The 15508-nt window shown below is 52.9% G+C and overlaps 1 protein-coding gene across 2 annotated transcripts in view; it reads right to left on the bottom strand.

Moving 5' to 3' along the window:
• ANKRD11 (ankyrin repeat domain 11) overlaps window positions 1-15508 on the bottom strand; it is an 81351-nt gene that overhangs the window by 48407 nt on the left and 17436 nt on the right. The window contains exon 2 of one of the 2 annotated variants that reach the window (XM_031615412.2): window positions 14982-15061. The gene's annotated coding sequence lies outside the window, so the exon portion shown is untranslated. The other variant, XM_090149489.1, reaches the window with a different exon arrangement.

The following is a 15508-nucleotide window of genomic DNA, read 5'->3' on the forward strand; positions in this document are numbered from 1 at the left end:
CCAGGGCTGAGGCTCTGTGCCACACACCGAGCCCACCGCCCGGCCGCAGCCCCACGCTCACACCGGGCTGCTTCACACACCAACAGCTGACATTTGGAAAAGTTTAAATATCAAAATTTACTCCTCTGTAAAAGCCGAAAATAATCCATGCTTGGCGCATGACGTGGCACTGGCATTTGTGCAGCCTGAATCAACGCCGAGCGACGGAGCAGCCCCTGCAGCCCCAGAGGATGAGCCTGGGGAGGAGGGGAGCACCGAGACCAAAGCCTGTCCTTGTTTCCAATCACAGAAGTCTTCCAGAAAAAGATGAATTCCCAGCTTAAACCTTCCATTGATTTGTAAAGGAATACTTCTCGGGGTGTCTCAAGTTAAAATTGTTTAAAGTGTTTTACAGCCTCTCCAAACTCTTTTTATGGCCTTGGAGCCTGTCCACATTTGTGGAAAAAACGCAGCGTTTCAGCTTCGGTTTGCCTGCTATTTCAGCACACTGCTCTCAAACTCCCCAGGAGATGAGTGCAGTCCCTGGGCCGGACACTTTCACAGCTGCTGTTTGCAGCTCTGGTGGCTGGGGACCCATTTCTGCTCTTGCTGATGGCATCAGGGATGGGCACAAGGAAGGCCCCAGGAGGTGATGGCACCTGAGGCCAAGGGGAGCACAGCCATACACCACAGCAGGGGAGCTGCAGGTCGGGGATTGGAAACATTTCTTGGAAAGAGCAGTGATGCAGCAGCACAGGGAGTGGTGGGGTCACCATCACTGGGGGCATCCCAGAACCATGGAGGTGAGGCACTGAGGGATGTCTTATGGGCATGGCGAGGATGGCGAGAGCACCGCCCGGCCTCAGCAACATGGAACATGTGTGCAAAACATGGCACAGCCCAACACAGGCAGTTCTCCCAGTGATGCTTAAAATCAAAGAACGTCTGCAGGAAGACAGGCATGAGAAAGGAGCACACCACTGCCACGAAGAGAGAAGCTCCAAGAGGCCTCCATCCACTCTTCGATTCCTCTTATTTTCCCCATAGAAAACCCCTAGGGGCATGGATGTTCTCATACCACCAAGGAAGAAGCTGAAATCCAGCTTAGGGATTTATTATGCTTTTTAAGAGGCATTTTTAAGAGGCAAATGTGAAGAGCAGATCCACAGCACAAGGAATGGCAGAGGATACAAACCAGGCAGCAAGAGGCTGCGCTGAGCACAGCCCCAGGGACACACGCAGCTCCCAGCAGAGGCTGAGCAGCAGCTGCTGCTGGGTTCAGGGGCTGCACCCCACTTCCCAGGTATGGAGTGGAGTGGCCAGGTGGACGTGGAGCCAGGCTGCAGGCTCAGGGCCTCTCATACAGCTCAGTCACTGCAGGCTGAGTGCAAGAAGCACTGGGCCATGGCCCTGGGCAGCTGCTGTGGGCCTTCCTAGGGCTGCTTGCTGCCTGTGGGTGTCAGCATGCGGCCCCAAGACCCCAGGGATGCTGTGTGCAGCAATGAGCCACAAGCTGAGCACAGTAAGTCAGCTTTGTTTTATTTTTAACAGCTACATATCACTTCCTTGGAGAACTGTAAAAGCTGAAGTGCTCTCTACACGAAACCCTGAGAGCAAGAAATCATAACACATAGCAAGGATCCTGAGCAACTTGTCACTCCCTGCCCTGTACACAAATGGATGGGAGAAAGTCGGGAAAACTCAAGGAAAATAAGAAGTGATGAAGAAGTGGAGCAGCAGCTCCAAGGTTACCCACAACAGAGCACAGCCACCCTATGGAGATGCAACGTTCTCCAAAGCAGTCGTGCTCCAAAGCAGCAGGACATGATGCAAGCAGGGCACTGAGCAGAGGCTGCAGGAGCACAGCTGTGAGCTCCGTGCTGCTGAGCGCTGCCTTTCAATCCAACTGCAGCATGAATGGGACTTCACCCTGACCTACATTTCTCCCATCACCGCAGCCTTCATCGCGGGAAACACACGCAGAGCACGAGGGTTTTTAACGTGCCAAACCAGAACCAACTCTGAGCGAACAAAATGATGGAGAACAGAAGATGTTTTCTGATACATAGACAAGTCTGGAGCACCACCACTAGTGCTGATACGATATTCCTTCAAAAAATTCCAGAATCTTCTGTGGGAAGGAAAGACTGAATGAGTTCAATGAAAAGATGAAAAACCATCAGTCTGCTCTGGGGAGGGGACAGTACTGAACCCAACAGGCACTCAGGCTCTGCACAGACATTCAGTAGCCAGCAGCAGGATGGCAGCTGTGTCCCATCACGGTGAGCATTTGTCAAGCCAGGTGCCAGCCATAGGAGGGGCAGGGACCCACACAGAGCCCAGGGAAGCTCCTGGGGTGCTCCCCCATAGGCAGCTGTTGCACTTGTTTGGCCTGTCATCATTCCCCCCCTCCCCCCCCAAGGCTTTCAGCAACACTGAAAAATACTTAGAGAATCCAACCTACAAGGCAGGCACACCTAAAGCTATCCCATTTCTAAGCAATACAGAACAGACTTGCAGGTAAGTGATCCAAACATCAACAGACACGGGCAGCTCCTGGGGCAGGAAGGGGAGATCCCAGGGGTTGGGGAGATCCGGATGGCTTCAGAGCACACTGCTCCTCTTCACCCAGAGGGAAATTGAAGTCACCAGCTGATGTGGGGTCCCACTTGCTGACTAGCACACAGGAGAACACTGCTCTGCAGCGCCTTGCTGGGAAAGCTCCCCCAGTGCCAGTGCCAGGCACGGCCCTGAGCTCCCCATCCCATGCCATGGAAAGCAGCAGGGCACAGCGGGACTGCAGGCAGGGCACAGCACAGCCCCAGCACCACCACAGCTGCAGAGGGGACCCAGCACGATGTACCAACCATCAGCACGGGGCAAGAAGGAAACCGTTACCCCGAGAGCCACGTCTGAAAGAATCTGCACATGCACTGCAAAACCCGAAGCAGATTAAGCGCTTAGAAGTAAGGTAGCCTATTTTCCTCCTTCCTCTCAACACAACAGAAAACGCTCCTTTAAAATGACTGCTCTCAGTTTTAGCACTGACGATAGCTAGGTCAGAAGCCAGCCTTGGAAAGTTTTACTCAGCAGCAGCTTTGGAAACTATAAATTACCTTTAGCCCAAGTTTACAAGCTCCCCTCCTCGACGGAGCGCGGCTGCCAGCGCTATTCCTCAAGGCTCCTCTCAAAGCAGGGCAGCTGCTGCACCCCGGTGAGGCAGGGCACGCTGTGCTGGGGGATGCAAGGCACGGTGTGCTGTGCTGGGGCTGCACTGCAGGGCTGCAGGGCTGCGTTGTGGAGCAGGGACAGCTGCAGGCGCTGCTCCCACCACCACGTGAGCACCACGCACAGCCCGGCGGAGCACGGTTACCTTCTCTATGTAAGCTGCACTTGGGAATGTTTCTACAAACCTAAAACCGAAAAAATACAAGTAATAAAAAGTGTTTTATTAGCTGAAGGGCTTCTCCCCCCTCCCACGGGTCTATAGCACAGACTTGGCAGGAAATTTCAGCTCCTAAGAACGCACCCTCCAGAAGTGGAGCACACAGACAGCCCCAGGTTCACCCTGTGCCCACACAGCAGGCAAACAGGCAGCAGAAGGGCGAGCAGCAGCCATCAGTGCTGCAGTGTGAAAGTCTGGGGGCCCCCTTTCACCCCCCTGTTTTTGCACAGAAGGAAGCTGGATGCTGCAGATCCCCGCAGCACAGCAGCAGGTTCATGGCTGCAGCAGGGCAGCCCAGGCAGGTCCCACTGCCCAGCGAGGGGCTTCTGAGCACAGCCATGCCAGGGCCAGTGCCCTGCCAGGGAACTGTCAGCCCTCAGGTGAAGCACCCACACCTCTCCTGCCCTGCACAGCCCCACTGAGCTGCGTTTGTCCATCCCTGCACTGACACCTTATGGGAGGCCCCGCTCAACTTGTGAGCTCTGACACATCTCCTTCATGCAGGATCTCAACCCTCACCATGGAGACTTTATTTATCAAAGGAAAATGCCCCAGATAAAAGCTCTGAACGCTCTTTTTGCCCACTGTGAGAACCCCCTCAGCCCTCTGGCTGCGCACCACGTTTTCTTGTGTGCTTTCCTTCAGTGCTGCTTTCCCTACAAGGGCTTCGCCTTGGGATCCATCCACACATTCGAGCCACAGATGACACTGAATGGAGTCATCCCTTCAAATATCTGTCAAACACAATCCTTCCCCTGCTCCGATTCTCACTGGCTTACCCCACAGTGCTGGGATGAAGTCATAAATTACACACCCTGCCACTCAATTTCCTCTGATTGTTTGGTAGAACCTCTCCACTAATAACCAGTGATCAGCCACCTCCTCGTGGCTTAAGTGGTTTCCAATCATGAAAGATTTATCCGCTGCGACTTCCAGTCAATCACAGGGACACCCAAATGGCTGCCAGGCACTCAGCTCCGACCGCAGGGCGAGCAGAGCGGCTCCGGGGCTGAGGGAAGCAGATCACTGCTGACTGCAGACACTCAAAATCAGAGAGGAGCTGCAATGGCTGCTCATAAAAACCACCCGCATCTCCACTGGGAAGCCAGGAGCTCAGCATGCTGAAGTCACCCCGGAGCACCATGGATGCAGGACCGAGTGCAGCAGCACAAAGAAGGGATGCTCTCACTGCGTGGCTCAGAGCTTCAGCACGAGATCTGTTAGGAGATGCCAGCACAGCAACCAGGCCACAGCCCACCAGCTCCACTGCAAAAACTGGAAGAGTAAGAGCTATTTATTTTGCCACGTTCTGAAACTGAAATAAGAAAACATTCAAACACTACAGCTTATTTAGATAATACACACCGGAAGACATCTTTTACTGCTGGCAGCTTGAAAGAAAAGAACATAATTACAATTCCAAGCATGAAATGAGCTCTCTTCCACACATGCCTGAACCAAGCCTAACTGTTCCACCAGCTGTAGTGAATCAAAGCAGGCGGAATTCAACAGGAAGGACCCAGCAGCAGCACTGGATGCCTTTAACGCAGCAATCACACAGCACCTGGGCCCAGAGCTGCAGCTGACGTGGGCATGGGGAGCCTGACCTCCCTGCACAGTAAATCTGCATCTCCAGCCTGTCTGAGAAACAGCTCCGCTGCTTCCACAACTTGCACCTCCTGCTGCTGTGCCCCCACTGCCAAAGGCAGCGCCCACTTCTCCCCCGCTGGCAGTCTCACCCTCCCAGGCCATTTCACATCTGCTTTCCTCCCAGACTGCAGAGCTCCAGAGCACACAGACAGAATGCAGCCCCCGCAAAGCTGCTACCAGCAGCCCTGCTGTGGGACCCAGCAAACACAGGGACACCACCTGCACGGCCACTGCTGCTCTGCATTAAGAACAAAACCACTGCAATCCAAGTTAGCGTTCCCAGCCTTGATGCAACTCTAAGCATGCTCCCATGTTTGCACACAGGTTCCTACGTGAGCCAGACTGGCACAGGGTCACAGAGCACTGGGGCATGAGGGTGAGCAGGACTCGGGTGGGAGGGAACAGCAGTCCCAGCTCCGAGATGGGAGCCCAGCCACGGGGTTCCCGAGTTCACGCTCCTCTCTCTCATGCAGCCACAGCAATCGCGCTGTCAGCACAAGGGCTGTAACACTGCTGTTAGAGAAGCGATCATAAGATGCCCAGAAGGAAGATCAAAGATGACTGAGGGCCAAAAGAAGAGAACGTTTCCCTTTTCAGGCTGGCTGCACGCACACCAGCACGCCTGTTTCTGGAACCAAAGCAGAAGTGCCAGCACACCGCAGCACCGTGCAGGGCAGGCAGCGAGCACTGCACGTCCCACAGCCATGTGCTGCCTGCTGGGCTCCTGCCCAGGGTCCCACACAGCCCACCCCCCAAAACAGGCAGCTCTCAGCCCGGCCATGGGCTCCAGCTGCCAGCCCTCCCCTCGGGGCAGCTGTTGGCACACAGCTCGGGTTCACCTTCCTGGCAACTGCCCTGAATCTGGATGCACTGCATACATGTCAGACTGCAACCCCTGCAGCCTGAGAGCACTGAGTTTCATAAGCTCAAAAAAGACTACAATGAACTAAAAAGAAGGAAAACCAACAAAAACAAGGCTCAGGAACATTCTATACTAAATGTTATATATGCTCACATATATAGCTAGATCTACACGTACATATATGCGACTGGACTCATTCTGCTTTAAATCATCTCTGCTGCACATGGATCTTTCCTCCCCCATTTTTCAACCCCGAAAGAATTACCGTTTCTTTCCAGACGAGGACTGCTGCCAATATTCTGCAGGGCTGAAGGCCAAACCACACATAGCTCAACAACAGCACGGTTTAACAAAAAGTAAAACTATCACTTTTTTTTTTTTTTATTAATTGTACCTTGAGAAAGTATGGCTGAGTAGGAGGGGTAAAAAGTCAAGAGTCATCAATGAGTTCCAGAGTAACGAGGTTTATTCGTGCTGCTGAATATCCATTCTACCAAGTCTATCTATCAGATGCATCTCCATCCTTTGGTGCCTGAGCTCGAGGCAGCCCTACAGAAGAGCATCCCCTGCTCTGCAGCTCCATTACCTCCTGCCTCGGAGCCACTCCAGCACATGTTTACAGACACCAGTTTCACAACCAGGCCAGCACAAGCTGGTGAAGCTCCGATTCCTGTTTGCCCAGCAGAAAGCAGGCAGACCGGCCTCCTTTCCCAGCGATCTCTGAGACTGCAGCAAGGAAAAAAACCAACTCTGCAAACTGCAAACATGCAGCCCTCTTTCAACACCTTTTAATTACAGCCTCCATAGGATCACGGCTTGAATAAGCACCAGGCTCCCTTCTCAGCTGCACAGCACAGCTCTGCTGTCGCCACCAGACATGCAAGGTCCTTAGTAAATAACAACACATCTGTACAAAGAGGAAAGTTACAACGAACCACAGCGGGAGAGGGAATGGGAACGAATCCCTCCGAGGTGAGTGGCAGACCCACCAGTTCACCTTCCAATGCTAAAGCCACGAACACTTGATGTGTTCACAAAACCATATTCCTCCTTTGCCCAGTACACTCTGTCCTCCTCGCTCGTATCCAAGAGTTGATCCAAAGACATTTAACACAGCTACATAAAAAACAGCGCAGTGTTTTCTCCATTCCTCTGAGCTACCGTAAGTTCAACAGGGATACATAACCTCTTTCTGCTGGCAAAGCAAAGCTCCGCATGGGAAAGAACAGAGATACAGGGTCAGGAGAACACAGGTTGTACGGAAGCAGTAAGAAAACCCCGCACTCACAATCTGATTGCAGTCAGGGCACTTCTTAGCTTAGCACCACAGAGCCCAGCACACAGGGAGCGGCAGGCAGGCAGCGCAGGGCCATGTGCAGGCAGGGCTGGGACACGAGGCACACACACCGCACAGCTCCTCGCAAACACGTCGCCGGGATTCCAGGCTGCTGTTATGCACAGCCCATTGCTCCAGTTATCTGTCTCCAAGATCTAATTAATCCTCTTGCTCATCACAGCCGAAGCTGACACGGGAGCGTCTCGAAGCTCGGTGCGGTTTCGCAAGTATGAGGAGTAGATGGAGCAGCGCAGGGAGGAGGGCCGGCAGCACAGAGCCCGTGGAAGCACTGCTGGTCCCCGGCCCACATTCCTTCCAGAGCACGCCAGCAGCCCCCGAGCAGACGCTGCACTGCAGCACATGCTACACGTCAGCCCTGAGCGCAGATGCCCTTGAAAACGCAGACATCTAAAAATACCACCGTGCACAGCTGCACACCTCCACCCCGCACTGCCCAGCTCTCCTACCTGCACCACATCACCGGGCTCACCCAGCCCAGGAGCACGGCAGGGCTCTCCTTTCCCAGCAGCGCTCGCACCCGGCCCTGCTCGCACTGCTGGCCCACGGACGGAGCCCAGCCAGGGAGCGGCTGCCGGCCGACACAGAGCTTTCCTTTCAGCCTGCAGTAAAAGCCCCATTAATGCTGGGGGGAAGCCTCAGGCCTGGCCAGCTGCTGCGCCCAGGTGCAGCTGTAGCTGCTGACAGGGGGAAAAAAACAACACTCAGGATTTTTCTTTTTTTTTTTAATGCATTTGTTTTCATTTTTTAAATGAAATTTACTACCTGTTGTCGTTCCATTCTCCGATTCCTCCAAACTCTGGTGCAGCATTAACAAGCAGCAAGGCAAAGATGTGGTACCACTCAATGCACCACCAGCCCGCTCAGCTGCCCCACGATCAGCCCCTTCCTGCATGGGAAGCCCTGGTGACAAATCCCAGATGCTGACGCTCCAAAGCAAAGCTCTGCAGCGAATGTTTTTCCACCAACTTAAAATAAATTCCTGTGAATATTTAATTCCTGCATTATCTCCAACCAAAACGTACATTTCTATTACAGCGCTTCATTTCAATTAAGAAAAAGTTGAGCGGCTTCTCGCAGGAAAACAAATACAGGATATGGGCAAGACTACAAGAATGAGGGAAAAAATACTGAAGACAAGAAGATAATTTTCTTCTGACCAGGTGACACAGAAAGGAAGTACAGCTCTTAGAGGACTCCCACGGCAAATCCAGGTCCAACGGGGAATAACCGGAGCAGTTCAACACTGCCCCAACGCACAGCTGCAAACCTGCAGGGTAGGAATGGCCCACAGCAAAGCACTGCCCTGCCACCTGCCCATCCCCACCCACCCGATCAGATCCTCCAATCCTTCAGCCTTCCCCAAGCTTTTCCTCCCAAACCACGCTGGTTTAGCACCTGGCCAATGGTTAAAGCATCAGAGCAGCACATCCATCCATTGTTCCCCATCCAACCATCCTTCCTGCGTTCAGCATGCCCTGGAGCAGGCTCCTTGCTGCAGCCTGACATCAAGAAACCCCACAGACTGGGTGCTCTTAAACACCCCTGAGCTTGTTCCCATAGACCTGAGCCTCCCCGTGAGACACAGTGACTTCAGACTGCTCCTAAAAGCCCTGGGACTGCAGGCCCCGAGGGCTGCGTGCTGCTGCAGGAGAGGCTGCTTGTGGGGTGTTGTAAGATAGGACCCACACACCTCACAGAGGGGCTCCGACAAAAGCCCGGATCCAACAGCCCGGATCAGGTGGTGCAAAGCTGGGAAACACAAAGTGCCAGAGCTGCTTTTTGGACAAGCACCAGAATGGGCGCACTGCAAAGTGAACTCCCGTGCTGCAGGAACAGCCTGCCTGCTGCAGCACCAGCCTGCCTGCTGCAGCACCTGCTCCAGCGTCCCTGTGCCACTGCTGCCCTTGTGAGCCCACTGCCACCAGCAGCAACCAGCCCACCCTCCAGCTGATCCATAGAACGAGCAGATGAACAGAATGGAAACCCACCTTCAGTTTTCCTTATGGAAGAGAACAGCATCCATTGCTGTGGTAATTCCCTCAAATGAATGGCATGCATGCCTGCCATCTTTTTGCTCTTCAGAGCTGTTAACCCAGAAAAGTGAGGTTGCACAAGAGCACTGCTGCTTGATAAGGGAGAGCCACGCACTGATTTCACCCAGAATAGCTATTGTGCTCTGAAGTAACCTCCACTATTGGTAACTGTTTGAATTCAAACCCCAAATGAATTTAGATGGGAGATTATAGAACGCAGATTTGCCATTTCAGCGCTTTGGAGATGTCTGTCCCTTACACTGAGAGAGCCCATGAAAATAATGAGGGAGAGGATTTCCACCCAAATGCCTCCAAACCTCAGCAGCACCCTGGCTGTGGCGGAGAAGCAGATGGCAGCAGGCACCAGCAGCACCACTCCTGGCCCTGGAGCTGAGCTCTGGGGGCTGCACACAAAGGACTTGGAGCACTGCAGCACTGGGGAGCACAGAGCTCCAGCACAGCCCTGCTCCTGTCCTCCCCCCACAATGGGACACGATTCCTGTGCCCACCGTCAGCCCCACATCAGCACAGACCCAAATCCTGGAATTTGTGCTGGGGAAGAGCAAACTGCCATACAACAGGGGTAACACAGAGAGCAGCAGTGCTGTCAGAGATCCTGAGCTCTCACACTGTTTGTTAAGCTGCTAACCAACCCATGTTGAAGTCCCAGGTCTCAGCCCCACTGCTCCATCCTTGTAAGTTCCTGATGGCACTCAGATCTTAACTATGGGACAGAAGTAACGATACCACCTCCCCTGTTTTGAGGCACTCAGGAGCTTTCCAGAAGCGCTCCTTGCTTGTATCAGCAGTCCCTCCCCACGCTCTTGGTAAGCATGCCCATCACCTGGCACTGCCCCAGCACCAACCAGGCCCACGCTCAGCCCTGCCATCCCCCTGTGACACCACTGAGCCCCCCACGCCGCCGTCCCCACGGACACACAGAGCTCGACTAATGGATGTGAACAGCACAGCCACCAGGAAAACAATTATCTCCGCTGTTCTGTAAAAGAGCAAGAGATGAAGGAACAAGAACCTCCTGAATCATTATTCATTCAAAAACCCCAACAGCCTGCTCTAATCAGCAGGCCTTTGGTCTGCGAGCTCCTTACGGTAGAACAGATTGCACACCTCTTGCTGCCAAACGCATCATCTGCACTTAATCAGAGCATGATGGATGTCTTCTGCAAACAAGCAGTTTCAGCCCCATTCCTGTGTGATCCCACTATCCCACCCCGAAGCCCATCCCCTGGAACCCACAGCATCCCTCCCAGTGCACACACCTCAGCTCCACTCCCAGCAATGCATTGCAGGGCTCTGCAGCACAGAGCTGCCCACCCTGGACTAACAGGGCTGTAAGAGAGAAGGGAACCAACTCTTTAGCGGGGTGTGTTGGGACAGCACAATGGGAAACAGCTGCAGACCAGAACAGGGCAGATTCAGACTGGAAATAAGAAGCTGTTTATGGTGAGGGCATTGGCACAGGTCGCACCCTGCAGACACCAGGGTCAGTCTGGAGGGCTCTGAGCTCCTGATGGGGCCACCACGTCCGTGCTGGTGGCAGGGAGGGGACCAGGCAGTCCTCAGAGGTCTTTTCCAACCCAAACCTGTGATTGTAAGAAACAAGGAATAATAGAACATCCCAGGTTGAAAAAGACCTCAAAGATCATTGAGTTCCAACCCCCTGCTGTGTGCAGGTCACCAACCAGCAGACCAGGCTGCCCAGAGCCACATCCAGCCTGGCCTTGAATGCCTGCAGGGATGGGGCATCCACAGCCTCCTTGGGCAACCTGTTCCAGTGCCTCACCACCCTCTGGCTGAAAAACTTCCTCCTCATATCCAACCTAAACTCCCCTGTCTCAGTTTAAAAGCATTCCCCCTTGTCCAATCACTATCCTCCCTTGTAAGGAAGTGAGCTGCCCCCACACAGCACCTCCAGACCCCCCAGTGCCCCTTACACCCAGAGGAGCCATGCTAGGATTGCTGCTGCACAGCTCTGAAAGCTGCAGAACTCTATTCAAAGACTGTACAGTCAGAACACAGCTCCCTCATGAAAGCAGACCAAGCAGAGTGGAAAAAAAAAAATACCTATTTTCCATTCTTTCAGGTTGTTACTGCAATGGCTTTGTCTGGTTCAAAACAGAAGACAAGAGGAAGGAAGAGCAGTGTTATATTTGGTTGCGGGCTGCTCTCGCTGGGAGCTTCCTTCTGTGCTCTGCTGAGCACACAGCCCAGCAGCACCCACGGAGCAACTCACACTGCTCAGAGGTTTCTGCTCAGCTCAAACCATTCCTTAAAGCTGCTCCATTGTGCACACGTGCCAGGTGAGCTCGTTAGCAGGATGTTACAGGGGGGATTAATGGCAGTGCTGACACGCACAGAAGGAGCCTCCCAACCAGCACTGCTAAAAGGGAGGCTCAGATTGAGGGCACGTAGGTGGCATCTGCCAGAAATGGCACGTGAATAACATTTGCAGTTTAACAAATACTGATAAAATAGAATGAAGTGTAAAAGCAGCAATTCAAGCACATGGAATGCTTGTGCTGAGATCACACCTGGAAATCCAGCCCTTCCATTGGGGCAGGGGAAGCGTTTTAAAGCCCTTTTCTGCAGATTTCAGCAGCATTCTGCACCCAGATGCTGGCGTGCCCCTGAGCCACGAGCAAGCTGTGCTGACAGCAAAGCCCCACAGCTTACAGCACAGATACGGCTTTAAAGGCCCAGTTTAGATGCAGTGCTTTAATCTCAGCACCACCCGTGGCAGCGCCCCAGGGCTCCGAAGGGCACTGCTGTGTGAGGGGATCTAACCCAGCTCCAAAGGCACTATATAAACCAGAGCTGTTCATCATCACGTCAAATGTTTTTTTCACTCATGTTGTTAAACACTTAAATCACATCCCATCCAAACAATGCCACCGTTATTGTGCTCTGGAAGTCAGATGCTACAATTCCATTCTGGAAATGCGTATAAGGATTCCTTTTCCAGCACCACCTCAGCTTCACAGCTGCACCCTCCTGAGGAGCTCAGAGCAAGGCAGGGCTCCCACCAGCAGCACCGCTGGTGCCCTTCATCTCACACCTCCTTACACACCGTGAACTCTGCACAATGCCAGAGCCAAAGCCACCCTGGGAGCATCCCCACCTCCGGTCGCTCTGCAGCAGCGCTGCCCTCAGGGAGGTGCTGGGAGCCCCAGCCTTGCACTCACCACTGCAATGCACTGCTCCTCACTGTGTGACGTGGAACACAACACGGGGAGCTCTGCAGCTTCACACCAAATGCTGTCACGAGGAGACCCCCACATGGCTTCCCGGGACCATGGGGCTGTGCGGAGCCAGCACTCCAGCTGCCTTCTCTCAGCCTGTTTTCTTCAGCTTCCAGCAATAACAAAGCGATTACTTTTAGAGAACTGAAGGTAGCAGGGTTTTAGCAACGCGTGCATGTTGCAATAAGGAGCCATCCACCAAAATGGAGAAATCTCAGGCTTTCATAACTTCCTGCAGCAGAAGGCCCTCCCCAGCACGTGCTGCCCAGCAGGTCCTGGCTGAGCACCGTGCCATGAGTGCCCCACACATCGCCCTGAGCTGCCCCGCTCCACGGGCACCACGGCACCCAGGGCAGAGCTGCCTGCCCAGCTGACAGAATCACAGAATGGCCTGGGTTGGAAAGGACCTCAAGGATCATGAATCTCCAACCCCCCTGCCACATCCAGGGCCACCAACCTCCACATTTAATGCTAGACCTGACTGCCCAGGGCCCCATCCAGTCTGGCCTTGAACACCTCCAGGAATGGAGCATCCACAGCCTCTCTGGGCAGCACGAGGGCAGGGCAGCAGCACAGGATCCTGCTGCAGGAACCAAACCCTTCTGGAGGAGACCCCACAGCACAGCCCTCACAGCAGAGCCCTCACAGCAGCTCACTGACACTGCACACGGTGCTGGAAGTGGGGGAAAAATCACAGCACGACATTGGAGAAACCATTTGGTGCCCCTGCACTCTGCCACATATCTAACACGAAGGCAACTCCTCCTCACAGCTACAAACAGCAGTGAGGACAGCTTAGCACTGCCATAGCACACCAAACACCTTTGGGAGGAGGCAGGTGGCTGCACCCCCCCCAGCACACAGTAACACAGGGATCCATTTGTGAATGAGGAGCTGAAAGGCAACAAGGCCTGAAAAGGAACAGGACTCTGCTCCTGGGAAAGCATTCCTGACCCCATCCCCAGCCATCACAATGCCAGACCCAGCAGCACACAGCTGTGTGAACCATATACACAAAGCACAGAGCAGCCAGAGGGAAGAGGGCTGAACGCACGCAGCAGATGACAGGCAGCCACCATACAGAGGCAGCACATAAGTTTAAGCTCTCAGAAACAGCCCTGAAAGCCATGGGCAGCAAGGAGGACCAAAGGAGGGGTGCAGCCCATCTCAGTGTACTGCTCCCCTGCAGGAAGCAAGGCTCCGAGCTGTGCCCCCAGCACAAGTACACTTGGATATTCCATAAATTGTCAATTAAGTGAAAGTTACTGCAGTGAAAACTTATCCTGCTGTTTAAAGGAGGACTCGTGTTAAAAAAAAAAAAAGCAGCAGCAAAACACTTAAATGCAGAATGAAGAATCTTTGTACCAAACGATGAAATGCAATAGGTAGTAAACAACCTGTTCTATAATTGATGTGAGGATCCAGCTCAGTTTTTCAGGCAACTGCAGAGCGCTCATTAAAGAAAGAGTTACTGCAGCTGCTGCTGAAGGCCTCACACCTGATACACTTTAATTACCAAGCTGCAGCAGGGGAGAGTTACTGATGCCCAGTCTGTTTTGTTTCACCATGCAAGGCTTCCACACCACTATTAATATTCACCAAGAGATGCTGACATAACATCCGTCTCCCTCTGAATGCCTTGGCATTAGTATGGACAAGCTAAACAGGGGATAATTCCCTCAAAACCCAGGACAAAAGCCCCCTAGGAGCTTGCAAAGCCACTTGATACAGACCTGCAGCCCTCCTTCCTTGCACACCGCCTGCAGCATCCTGATGACAACATCAGCCCATGTAACTCCAACCAGGGCCTTGAGCACCCAGACCCCCAGCAGAAGCAGCCCACCCCACTGTGCTCTGGGGCAGCACCAGTCCTCTCCTCACAAAATGCTTCATCAAAAGCCTCTATTTTTTCACTCAATTCCACTCTAGGATAATCTATTATTTCTACATCTGCCAACAGCACCAAAAAGTTGAGTCCTAGCACTGAATGCAAACCACAGCCTCAGCATATCTGGAGGTTTCTCTGCCCAAAATGAAACAGGTGCCATCTGTTTCAATTATACTAATCACAAGGAGACATAACATTGTTAAATTAGCACTTTTTCACAGCTTTTTTTTTTTTTCTTGAAAGCAAAGCAAGCAGCCCATGGTGTCCTCCAGGCAGGAGGGCACGTGTGACCAGCAGCACTGCACAGTGCTGGAAGTGACATGAGAATAAGAAGGTCTTAGAGCACTTCTCTGGATTATCTGTTAGCAGTTCCTTTAAGTAACTCCATGGGAGCTGCAATACTTGGCTTTGAATTATACAAAACAAAGAAAGAATTTGCAGCACAGACAGAAGCACTTGTTAGGTAACAACCGGAAACACTTGGATAGAAGCAAGGTCAATATTTACCGATTCCATAGCTGAAAGCTGTCGCTAGCAGGACATGGATTACAATCCAACAGGGGTGTGTCCCAAAATCGCTGTGTGATCTGAAAGACACAGGAATCATTTTGTTAGAAACGTAATTGTGTTCAGAGTGAGCAGACTGTATTTGAGGATCTGAGTGCTGCTGAACACCAACCCGTCCCCAAAGCCCAGAGTACAGCCTGCTCACAGACGGGAACGGCAGAAAAGAAGGGCAGGCGTGAGCTGCTGACCACCACTGGGCTCCCACCACCACCTCACCCCAAATCTTAGTGTTCATCACAAACCAGCTCTGCTGCAGGCTGCCCCAGGCACACACCTGCAGCTGGGCCGGGAAGGAATGAGGCAGAACTTAACAAACTCAATAAACACAGCCAGGTCCCACATGGCACTCCAGCTGTGCAGAACCCAACATTGCGATTTGGAGCAAAGCTGCACTTTCACAAGCCTAAATTACAATCACTAATTAACCTACCCAATGATAATAATCACCCCAATCACCCCAAGACCAG

This window comes from Phasianus colchicus, chromosome 13, assembly GCF_987193195.1.
Source record: "Phasianus colchicus chromosome 13, bPhaCol1.hap1.1, whole genome shotgun sequence".
NCBI lineage: Eukaryota > Metazoa > Chordata > Aves > Galliformes > Phasianidae > Phasianus > Phasianus colchicus.